The sequence below is a fragment of the Delphinapterus leucas genome, chromosome 8 (assembly GCF_059928025.1).
Source record: "Delphinapterus leucas isolate spDelLeu-1000000601 "Yukka" chromosome 8, BTC_Dleu_Yukka2, whole genome shotgun sequence".
NCBI classification, from domain to species: domain Eukaryota; kingdom Metazoa; phylum Chordata; class Mammalia; order Artiodactyla; family Monodontidae; genus Delphinapterus; species Delphinapterus leucas.
The window spans coordinates 30,034,368-30,046,771 of record NC_143136.1 but is presented as its reverse complement, the minus strand read 5'-3'; the positions used below and the strand labels follow the sequence as shown (position 1 = coordinate 30,046,771).

Genomic DNA, 12,404 nt, shown 5'->3' with positions numbered 1-12,404 from the left:
TTTACCCAGAATCTAGTCTATTCCTGGGCCTGGTTCTAACTCTGCTGTTAAAGTTACTGCAAATGTGGAAAAGTGAAGAACCAAATTACCAGACCAGGAACCAAATTACCAGACCAGGAACCAAATTACCAGACCATGGCTGGACTCCTATCCAGCCATGGCAGCTGGATTCTGAGGACATTAGGCAAACACATATTCTTTACTGCTCCATAGCAGGTTAAGTCTCAAGTCCCCTCGTGGTCTCTTATGGTGACCTGGGCCATATATGGACTGCATTTGCCCAAGAGCCTCTTCTTTCTGCCGGGACCCCACTGTGATTTCTTCTTGTCCTACAATGGGCAAGGGTACTTTCAAATGGTGCATATCCACATCTTGGCTTAACACTTCAGGCACAGGACATAGGTGAGAGAGAAGAAAATCAGAAAGAGGAAGAAAAATTTAATCCAGTTTCTAGTTCTTTTTTTTTTTAAATTAATTTATTCTTTCTTTATTTTTTTATTTGTGGCTGCACTGGGTCTTCATTGCTGCGCGTGGGCCTTCTCTAGTTGCAGCGAGCAGGGGCTACTCTTCGTTGTGGTGCACGGGCTTCTCATTGCAGTGGCTTCTCTTGCTGCGGAGCACAGGCTCTAGGCACGCGGGCTTCAGTAGTTGTGGCACGTGGGCTTCAGTAGTTGTGGCTCGCAGGCTCTAGAGCGCAGGCTAAGTAGTTGCGGTGCACGGACTTAGTTGCTCCGCGGCATGTGGGATCTTCCCGGACCAGAGCTCGAACCCGTGTCCCTGCATTGGCAGGCGGATTCTTAACCCCTGCGCCACTAGGGAAGCCCCCCAGTTTCTATTTCTGATCAAAGCCCTCCAACCAAACCCCACTGTGAGGCTCTGAGGACTCCATTTTGTCCTCACCTAGCAGAGCCCTCAACAGGAACCAGGTTCTTCATGGGAGCAGTGCCCCCTAGAGGTTAGCATGACCCATCGTCACATCTCGAGATTTTCCTCTTATCTTAGATATGTTCCTTATTAAAACAAACGAGAGCTATTTTATCTCAGTACACTACTGTGGATACTTGTGACCCATCTCTGAACATCTGGACATCTTACTCTATCCATTCCAGGATTCCTTCATAATTATCCCTGGTGTCCCAGTTCCAGAATAGTTTCTTGTTGGTTTTCCCCATTGGTCCACCCACAAATTCAGATTGCATGACATAGGGTCAAGATTAGGGTGAGGCAAGTGAGGTTGGGTCATGCAAGTACAGAGCCAGATCCTGACTTCACTTAAAATTTTGATAGTTTGTTCAGCATGGATCTTTTACATACATTTTGTTTACTGAGATTTTTGGTGCCTGTTAAATTTTGCCTTAATTACCTCACCCTAGTTCCAGCCCTGCCATGACACCTGAGCCCATTGACGTCAGTGGAAGCAAAAGCCCCCGCTTCCACTGCAGGGGGCTACAGTGGAATGGTTGTAAGTGGACTGGTTGTTTGCCCTCGTGATCACATGGCTGCCTGGGAGCTGTGTCTGCCGCTGCTCCCCAGCATCAGGAGAGAGTGTATCATATACTGCATATTGCTAGCTGGGAAAAGGTCAAAATCCAAAATTCCAAGTACAGTTTCTACTGAATGTGCTTTGCTTTTGCACAATCATAAAGTCAAAAAATAAGTTGAATCATCATAAGGCGGGGACGGTCTGTACTTTGGATAATTCAAAAGCCAAGTATTTCTCCAAGCACTCAAGCCTAAGAAAGCAGTCAGAAAATGTCCTGGCACCTATACAAGTAACACAATGTATCATCACTGAAACATAATGCAAGCAGTTCATTTCCTGACAAGGAGCTTGGAAGACACTGAGTAGCAAATCACTTGATACAATAAAATTTCTTTTTAAAAATTCTACTTTTAGAACACTTTCCTCTATCTTTTCTGTCCATCACAGATTTTCTCTAATAAGACAAAGTCAGACAAACCACTTCAAGCCTAAAGTCTGATTCCCTGAAACTATGTTTAATAGCTCATGTGACTAGTTATTAAAAGAAAAATCTTGGCAATTCTAAGCTCAACTTTAAAGCCACCTAAGAATAGTCATGTTAATAGTAACCATAGATATCTTGAGTCAAAAACACTTTAGTTTTGCTTGCATTTAAGATAAAGTTTTGAAGGTTCCGGAAAGAGATATTCAGAATGGTCATTCTGTTACTTCTAAAAAAGTCTAATTCCGGGCTTCCCTGGTGGTGCAGTGGTTGAGCGTCTGCTTGCCGATGCAGGGGACACGGGTTCGTGACCCAGTCCAGGAAGATCCCACATGCCGCGGAGCGGCTGGGCCCGTGAGCCAGGGCCGCTGAGCCTGCGCATCCGGAGCCTGTGCTCCGCAACGGGAGAGGCCACAACAGTGCGAGGCCCATGTACCGCAAAACAAACAAACAAACAAAAAACCCCAAAAAGTCTAATTCCACCATACCGACCTGGAAAATTGACTGAAAGGCAGTGTCCAGAATGTTCTTTAGAATTTACCTGTCTTTCACTTCGGAACTAGCTTGTTAAGCAACACCTGCGTTGAACTTTATGCCAGTTACAGTGCAAAGCAAATCATCTTCTCAAACAGGTTTTCCCAGCTTTAATGTGCTTAGGCAGCAGTTACAGGCCCTGAATTATTACCCTAAAATGGATTTGGTAAGCCTACATTGAAGAGATAGATAATATGAACTAATGGCTTATTCAGTGCCTTTTCAACAACCATGAGAAGGGAGTCGATGTGATGTACCCAGAAGGTATCCCAATCAACCACTTTCACCTGCATTTCCACGGGATGGGCACCGTTCACCCAGGTACTGAGATTGGTGCCCTTTGGTGACCTCTTCTGACCTTTGGGCATGCTAAATTTCTGCTCAGCACAAGCTCTCTCCTTGACCGTGAGCTCAAGTAAGCCAAGAAAGCGATGTGGCAGCCTAAAATAAAAAGAGGGGGAGTGAATTTGCCCTTGGCTGTTTTCATAGAATTGGAGGAGTATTTGTCCAACTCTGCTTAAGCTGGTCAGAATGCACCCGGGGGTGCTGTGTTCTTTCCTTGGAATTAAATTTATGAAGAACAAGGATAAACTGGAACATGTCCAGAAGAGAGGGAACAGGTTGAAGAGAAAGCTTAAAATGACATCATGGGAGGAGTGCTGAATGAACTGGTGGAAGCTATTTATCCTGGAAAAGAAAGAGCAGGATGACGTTTTTCATGCAGAGAAGGGAATTGTTTTATCTGGCCAGAGAGTAAAGCTAAGAATATGAGGGAAAGAGAAATTTTAGCTCAGTATAAAGCAAAACTTTCTAGAGATTATAGTTGTTAAAAATTGGCATTTATTCATTTAATACATATTTCCTGAGCATCTCCTATGTGTTCTAGGCCCCAGTGAAACAGAAGTGAATAGCAATGAACTGAAGCCATGGAGCTTTCAGCCTAGCACAAAGCTTTGTCAGATGATGGCACATTTCTCATACTTAGAGATGTTTAATGAGACAACCATAAATTGAAGGTTTTTCTGGCATTGAATGTGACTGGACTTAATGTGTAAAGTTCTGCCAACCCTGAAACTCTATGTTTTGTTTACTCTAATGTTACACTTGATGCAGTTTGATGGCTCTCCTGGCCATGGGTCAGGATGTACGGTTCTGATTCTGTGGCTTAGCCATGGTCTTCTATCAGTCAATGCATATATGCAGTGCTGCCTCTGCTAAGTGTAGCTTCATTTTATTTTATTTTATTTTGTGCTAAGAGGGATGGGGTGGCATGGAGAGAAAACACTATAAAAGTTCTTTCATATGTGACGTACAGTGAAGGGAAACAATTTTCTTATGTCCCATATTCACCCCCAAAGATCTGGTTGTCATTTCTATTACTTTTATTCTTTTTCAACTTGCCATTATTGCTTGGGGAATGGGAGCTCTTCCTTTACAGACCCGTTTCAATTCTTTAATCTCTTTGAAGGAGGAAGGAGTCAGGTGGCTAAAAACCACAGAATCATCGTCCTTAAAGTAAGATGAGATAGTAGAGATAATCTACTCTAGTCCTTTCATTTAATACACAAGAAAACAGAAATTTAGCAGAACACTTTAAAAGACCTGAATAGAAAGACAGAAGCACCAAAAACCACTAGAATTTTAGGCAGAATATCGACTTTGGGCAAAGAAAGTTTTATGAAGAATCAAACAGAGGGACTTCCCTGGTGGTCCAGTGGTTAAGACTCTGCCCTCCCAGTGGAGGGGGCACGGGTTCAGTCCCTGGCTGGTGAACTAAGATCCCACATACCGCATGGCACGGCCAAAAAAGAATCAAATAGAACTTCTAGGAATTACAAAGTTAATCTTGAAATTTAATTTAATGGATGCATAAGATGTAGCTTAGACCCAGTTGAAGGGAGAATGTAAACTAGAAGACATATCTGAAGAAGTTATCCAAAATGTAACACAGAGAGACAATGATATGAAAGGTATGAAAGGAAGGCTAAAAAATGAGGAGCAAAGAGTAAGAAGATCTAACATATATCAACTCAGAGTTTCAGAAGGGGATAAAGCCTTGTGTTAACCAGGTGGTTAAAAGTGGATGCACAGGGACTTCCCTGGTGGGCCAGTGGGTAAGACTCCATGCTCCCCACGGAGGGGCCCTGGGTTCAATCCCTGGTCAGGGAACCAGATCCCACATGCATGCCACAACTAAGAGTCTGCATCCGCAAGGAAGATCTCACGTGCTGCAACTAAGGCATGGCGCAACCAAATAAATAAACAAAAAAGAAAGAAAGTAAAAGCCAAGGATCTTTAAAAAAATTTAAAAAATAAAGACAAAAGAAAAAGTGTATCCACAATCAGAATCTAGTTTATATTCAGATGTTTTGATCATTCAATAATAAAGGATTAAAAAATAATGTCCATAATAGTCCTAATCAGGACAGAGGATGACTGATTTGGGTACCACTCAATCTGGTGGTTCTCAGAGGTGCCAGATATTCTCTGGAGAGGAGAGGGTCCCCCATTGTCTTGAGAGCATCCACAAACCCTTACATCTGTGGTTTAGGAGGAAGGGTTCCTGTGGTCTTCATCTAACTATAGAACAACTCTTTAAGAGAATAAAATTGGAAGACAAAAATCATCCTAAAAGGAAATGAGAACCATGATTTGTAAAATTATGAAATGCCTGTAAATTTCTCATATTGATCATGTTTTTGCTATCTAATTATTCTCCTCTAGTGAGTAATAGTAAAGTCCTTAAGACAAATATAAATTTTTGCAGAGCAAAGAATATGGAAGTTGGAGAGATTTGTGACAAGAGAAGTAGGTAGAGTCAGATACTGAGAGAGAGGAAAGTGCTGAGTTTCTGGGGCTCCTCAAGGATAAGAAGAGAAAACCGGCAGCTGGTTCAAGCCTGGCTCTGAGGTTGAACAGTAGAAAAACACAAGCAGGATTCCCCAACAATGTATCACAGCAGTCAACATAATAAGTTTTTCCTCCTTACTATAGTCAGATAAGAAATGACAGTGTAGGTAGAACCTTCCTAAGGACAACAATAATATCTCAAAAGCTAGGTGGAGTTGTGTTTCTGGCAATATGGTATTATAGATATTCTTTTAAATCTTTTCACTACAAAATCTCTAAAAGCCACTGTACTAAATGTAAAAATCGTCTTTTTAAATGTATGGCTGAGCTAGCAAGAAAGTAAGGAAAATCCTTAGTGGCCTGAACTGAAATGGGAACAGGAATCTAGAGAGACATCAAAGTTTTTGGCTGTCTTATCACCCATGTGATCTTTCCTTTGTTCTTACCTCCATGCAAAGCTCAGAAGGTATAAGGTAGGACCTGGAAATTTCCTTAAATGCCTAGAACCAATAAGCAACCCAGTTTTTGGTGAGAGGCTCTGTGTGCATATTGGGGGTGCATTTTCAACTCTGCCTTAGCTTCCACTTTCCTTGCACGGAATCTCAAGGTCATCCAGAGGTGAGAGCTTAGGGCCTTTTCGGGTCTTTCTTGTCAATGCACAGAGCCCTGGGCATGTGCACCACCCTATACATGCATGTGGCCTTCTTGATTCAGAAGCTTCCCAAAGCCCCTCTGTATGTCTCATTCTGTTTTTAATTTTTTGTTAGTCTAATGTTTTCCCCCAACTGGTATCCATCACCTCAGACAGCTGCAAGGTTAAGTAATTGCCTGTAATTGTTTTCGACAAATGTTTATGGGGAAAAAGTTTTTCACACTTAATGAGCTCTGAGTTAAATCAGTCTTGCAAGTGGGATTTTCCAGGGAACAAACAGGTCATATAATAAGTCTCTGGGGATGAAGCTTTGAAGGAGCTCCAGCCCCTTTCTGTTCCTTCCAGTGGCTGTCGGGCTGCTGGTCTTCACCATGAATGCAGGCTGGTGGTTTTCAAGGATATCACAAAGCAGGAGAGTCCGAGATGGGACTAGGGCAAGTGAAAAATGCCACAGAGCTCATTGCTTTTACTGAGATTGAACAGTTTTTTCCCCTCTTTCTCCTCCTCCTCCTTCTTTTTAAACACTCCCCGGATTGTTGCAAGCCTTTGGGAAATTTCCAGAGTTCTGAAACATTTGATTCTGACCATTAGCCAGTTTCTTGTTGCTTCTGTGGAAGAGAGAATTTTCTGAGGTCCTTACTCCACTATTTTTGCTGATGTCACCTCGATAGGGAGTTTGAACTGGCATACTCTGTGTGTCTGGAAACCACTTGGCCCAAATAGCATGGTGTTCTTTTAAAAATTAGGCTTATGAAATCTAGGAGGAATGTAGACTACTTAATAGTTAAATTCCTATGGAAAAATGTATATTTTCCCACCATTTCCTTCTCCTTCTTAAGCTTGATTTAGCCCTAGAGACTACAAAAGTGAATGAATAAATAAATGAATTAATCAGTTAAATTTGTGACTCATCAAAGGGTCCAGTACAGGGACTTAAACATAACGGACACTCAAGGAATAGTGCTGAGCCAAAATGGATTGGCTCAAAATAGGCAAAATTGACCTGTTCTCTATTATATCTTATCCTATTCATAACATTAAATATTTGGATTTATATTTATCCCACATAAAATTGTATACTTTTTATATTGAAGATTTCCCACTTCCTTTAGTTTTTATGGGATATATATATCTTAGTTCGGGTAAAAAGTAGGTCCTATAATATAGATTTTTGTGTTTTTTTTTTAACTTACAACATAGTTTTATAAAGGCCCACAATTACATGAGATAAATGATAACATCTACATAGTTTACGCACGTTACATTTACAATGTAATAGGGCAGGAAGAGATATGGTAAAACATTTAAATGTGTTACATTACTTCAATTATTTACAGATCACTAAATAGAAGGTACTATTTACTTCTGAATCCTAGTAACCATATAAAAATTATTCCTCTTTTCAACTACATTTTTCAGAACATCTATCACGTAAACAAAATTGTTGTATCTATCTTCTTGATTTTTCTCTACTATAAACCATAATGGCACACTTGAAGCAGGAAAAAGAAAAGTAAGCATCATTCGGTCCATCCTTAAGGAATCCAGATCCTTCAATTTATGAAGAAGGACAATACTTTCAAATGTTTCCTAACTAGTTTTACTTATATCTAGTAGGAATCTTTGTGCCTCAAACAGTAGACCCCCCTTGACCTGAAATGTGGTCAACCCTAAAGCCTGTAGGAGTTCAACTAGGTTTAAGCTTTACACAGCATTGACAGTGAAACATAAGTACAATCTAAATTCTACTGCATTAAAATAAGCAAAGGTATCATACTCATGGCTTTAATATAATGTTCCTAGTCTAGAGCACAAGTGTTTCTGGTATAAGCAGTACCTGCCAATAAATAATCTAGACATGATTTAAAGAACACTTTTATTATTACAATATGCTCTTGTAACTTACTTTAAAATTAAAAGAATAACTATTTTAAATGTTTCTTAGAAATTGAATGTTGCTAGACTGGTTCAGTTAAACCCATTCTAGTCAAAGACTGCTTTGCTGCTTTATAGAGTACCCCACAGTAGTAAAGATTTTTGGAGATTCATAACAAAAAGCTTCACAAATAATATTTCCAATAACATTTTTATATCATTTGTTCAGGACATTCTGATTGATAAGCAGTTAAAGGTAAAAGAAGGAAAAAAAATGCTCACTGCTAAAGACAGAAAATCTTACTCTATTATAATGAAATGATAAAGGTTTTCCTGAGATTTTCCTAATGTCTGCCAGTGATGCTAAGATAATTTTTAGAACCACTAACACCTTTCAACATTTAAGGTGATTCTAAATAGCAAAGTTCAAGTAGCGTCACATGCCTAAGGAATAGGAAATTAGAATATCCAGAATCTTACAGTCATCTAATTATTTGGCCAAGTGATGAAGCAATTTACCTGCTACCCCCACCACCACCACTGTGACTGTCCATGCCATATGACTGGTTTAGGTAGGAGTCCATGGATCTTTGACCCCCACAGGATCCATGGCCATAGTCACGATCCATCCCTCCATAAGATCCGGGGCCATAATCACGATCCATTCCATTAAAGCTCTGATAAGTATTTCTGCAAGCAAAGTGTGTGTAATCGTCCTCGAAGTCCATGGCGGAGGCTCCGGGCCGACGGCCTCGGCGGCGCTGGGCTGAGCTGTGGCGGGAGGCGAGCGCCCGTGACCCACGGTTACACACAGCCAGTCAACGCGACCAAGAGCCTATAATATAGTTTTAACAGTAAATTCTTTCCATTAAAAAAAGAAGAAAGGAGAAAGGAGGGAGAAGACAGGAAGGTATTCTTGTCAGTTGTCAAGGTGGTGGCCACTGACAAATTTTGCAAGTATTTTGACAAACACTTGGCAGAAATAGGCTTATTTTCCATCAGAAAACTCATAACTAATTCAATTGAAGGATATTAGGTAAAGAAGCCTGTTTGGAAATAATCTGAAAAGATTCTTGTGTCTCATGTCTTTCTTAATTTGTTATAATGAACGAGTCATAATATATTAAGAGGATTAGAGCTGCTTATAATAAGAGCGCTACAGTTAAAGGACTAACAATATAATATAATATGATTATGATATAACATAATATGATGGAATAAGATAATATGATTCTTTCATTTCCTGTTCTCACTAACACATTACAAAAACAACTAAGTGGCTTTTTATTTTGCTTTATTTTGTTAGAGAAGATGTGAACGTTAAGTAGAATCTGGCTATGTTTTCACACACAAACACATACGTGCACAAATAATGACAACTCAATTTTATAAAAATGTAATGAAAACGGTAAGAAAACCGTTTTATAAAAAAAAAACAAAACGTTGTGTCTCTTTACTTCTCTTTGACTCTCCTTAATTAATAATGGATATAAAAGCAGACCTTTAGTTATTATTCTAACAGATAGTCCACATCTTTAAAAATTCTTTCATCTGTATTAATACTTAAAATCATCTAAGAAAAAGCAAATGGTATTTTCCTCAGTTCTTGTGACATTATGTCTTATGCCTTTCAAATTTGAAAAAAAAACAAACAAGAAACACTCTGAAAAATAGGAAGGTTCTTCAAGACATCACACCCAGTCTCCTTAGAAAGTCTTTGATATGGAAAAACAGAGGGATTGTTCCAGTTTAAAAGAGAAAAGACCAAAAAAAAAAAAAAGGAATTTAACATGACTATTGAGTAGATACTGATTTTAAAACACTATAAAACATATTTTGAGGATAATAGGGAGAATTTGAATATGAATTGAATATCATTAAGATATCTTTTCATTTTCTCAGGTATGTTAATGATATTGTTTTGTACGAGAATCTTCTTTATTATAGGTGCATGCTGAAGTTTTTAGGGCTGAAGTCTACAACTTAACTTTCAAAAGATTCAGAAAGATAGATATATATATATATATAGTCCTGGGATAAACCATAATGGAAAATAATGTAAAAAAAAGAATGTATATATATGTATAATTGAGTCACTTTGCTGTACAGCAGAAATTAACACAGCATTGTAAATCAACATTGTAAATCAAAAGACAAGAAAAGAAATATATATATATATGTACACACACATAGTAGTTGTCCAGCTGGGAATGTAAAATCTGATTTCAATCATGAAATGTGGTAAATGGAAGTGCATTGCCCAGATCCCCCTACAAGGACAAACTAACTCCTGGGAGAGCTGTCAAGAGGCCACATCCAACTAATAGCCCTTCAGAGACTGCTGCTACTACACAGAGCCCCTTTGCCCAAGGTCATGCCTTTCTAGGATAGCCAACTGTCAGCGATGATTGAGGTGGAAGTAGAAAGGCCTGGTCACTTTGGACCAATGGGGGATAATCCTGATGGGTCCATTTTAGCTTCAGAGGTCCATTTGGAGTTGGCTCTGTCTGTCAGTCCTACCTTACAGCTCAACTTCTCCCTCTGCCCGGTTGTGTTGTTCCCCCAATGCCCCGCCCCATTCCACATGCAGGTATCGATCCTAAGGGCACAACCTAGTAAATATCTGACCCTTAAATTCCGTCTCAAAGTCTTCTTCTAGGAGAACTGAATCTGCGACACAAGATGGATATCAGACAACCTCTAAATGATGAACATTTTTTTTTAAAGTTCTGTTTTCTTAAAAAATAGCAGTGTCATCAAAAACAAAGAAAAGCTTTGGAAATGTTCTGAATTAAAAGAGGCTAGAGGGCTTCCCTGGTGGCACAGTGGTTAGGAATCCGCCTGTCCCCGGTCGGGGGGACAGGGGTGCGATCCCTAGTCCGGGAGCATCCCACATGCTGTGGAGCAACTAAGTCTGTGCACCAACAACTACTGAGCCTGTGCTCTAGAGCCCTCGAACCACAACTACTGAAGCCCATGAGCCTAGAGCCCGTGCTCTGCGACGAGAAGCCACCGCAACGAGAAGCCACCGCAACGAGAAGCCCGCACACCACATCGAAGAAGCAGCCCCCGCTCGCGCCAACTAGAGAAAGCCCGCGCGCAGCAATGAACACCCAATGCAGCCAAAAATAAATAAGTAAAATAAATAAATTTATAAAATAAAATAAAAGAGACGAGAGAAACGCATGACAACTAAATGAGATATATGATGTTGGACTGCATCCTGTACTAGAGGAAAATAAAAGACCAAAAAGAACACTGCTGGATCAATTGACAAACTAGAATGTGGATTACAGATGAGATTTAAAAAAGTATTGCATCAAAACTATTACATATAGAATGGATAAACAGCAAGTTCCTACTGTATAGCACAGGGAACTATATTCAATATCCTGTGATAAACTATAATGGAAAAGAATATTTAAAAAAAGAATGTATAGGGACTTCCCTGGTGGCACAGTGGTTAAGACTCCATGCTCCCAATGCAGGGGGCCTGGGTTTGATCCCTGGCCAGGGAACTAGATCCCACGTATATGCCGCAACTAAGAGTTCACATGCCACAACTAAGGAGCCTGCCTGCCTCAACTAAGACCCAGCACAACCAAATAAATATTTTTTTAAAAATGTGTATATATGTATAACTGAATCACTTTGCTCTACAGCAGAAATGAACACAACCTTGTAAATCAACTATACTTCAATTAAGAAAAAGTACAGCATCAATTTTAAATTTCCTGTAATTGGTAAATATACAGTGGTTATGTAGGAAAATGTCCTTGTTCTTAGGAAATAGACACTGAAAAATATAGGGGAAAGGGGGCACATTGTATGCAACTTCCTCTTGAACGGTTCAGAAAACGTACATACACACATACATAGAATATAGTAAAAGAAAATGGGGCAGAGAATTCCCTGGTGGTCCAGTGGTTAGGACTCTGCATTCTCACTGCCCAGGGCCCAGGTTCAATCACAGGTTGGCCAAAAAAAAAAGCAAATGGGGCAAGAGTTTAAAAATTGGTGAATCTAGGTAAAGGGGGTGTGAGAGGATTCTTCTTATTTTTCTTGCAACTTTTCTGTAGGCCTGAAATTATTTTCAAATAAAAAATTAAATATATGTACGTATATATGTACATATAAATATAAATAATAACAGATCAACCAGCTGTAGCAAAATGTTAACAATTGATTTATGTTATAAGTATATAGTTGTTCTCTGACCTATTCTTTGAACTTCTCTGAATGTTAAAAATTTTTCATAATGAAAATTTGGAAAGAAAATACAGGCCAGGATGTTTGCTGTGGCTTACCTCTTTAAGGCTTGCAAGATTATGCCTTTAGGGCTTCCCTGGTGGCGTGGTTAAGAATCCGCCTGCCAATGCAGGGGACATGGGTTCAAGCCCTCGTCCGGGAAGATTCCACATGCCGCAGAGCAACTAAGCCTGTGCACCACAACTACTGAGCCTGCGCTCTGCAACTACTGAAGCCCAAGTGACTAGAGCCCGTGCTCTGCAACAAGAGAAGCCACCATA

The 12,404-nt window shown here is 39.8% G+C and overlaps 1 long non-coding RNA gene and 1 pseudogene across 1 annotated transcript; both read right to left on the bottom strand.

Annotated features, from left to right (window-relative positions):
- Nucleotides 1–454: 454 nt before the first annotated feature.
- LOC149748527 (uncharacterized) lies at nt 455–2,785 on the bottom strand. The gene is made up of 2 exons (XR_016394032.1): nt 2,457–2,785; nt 455–777 (listed from the first exon to the last, which is right to left on the bottom strand). It is a non-coding gene; the product is annotated as an uncharacterized LOC149748527 (long non-coding RNA).
- A 4,017-nt stretch (nt 2,786–6,802) lies between these two features.
- On the bottom strand, nt 6,803–8,711 carry LOC111171765 (DBIRD complex subunit ZNF326 pseudogene; annotated as a pseudogene).
- Nucleotides 8,712–12,404: the final 3,693 nt, after the last annotated feature.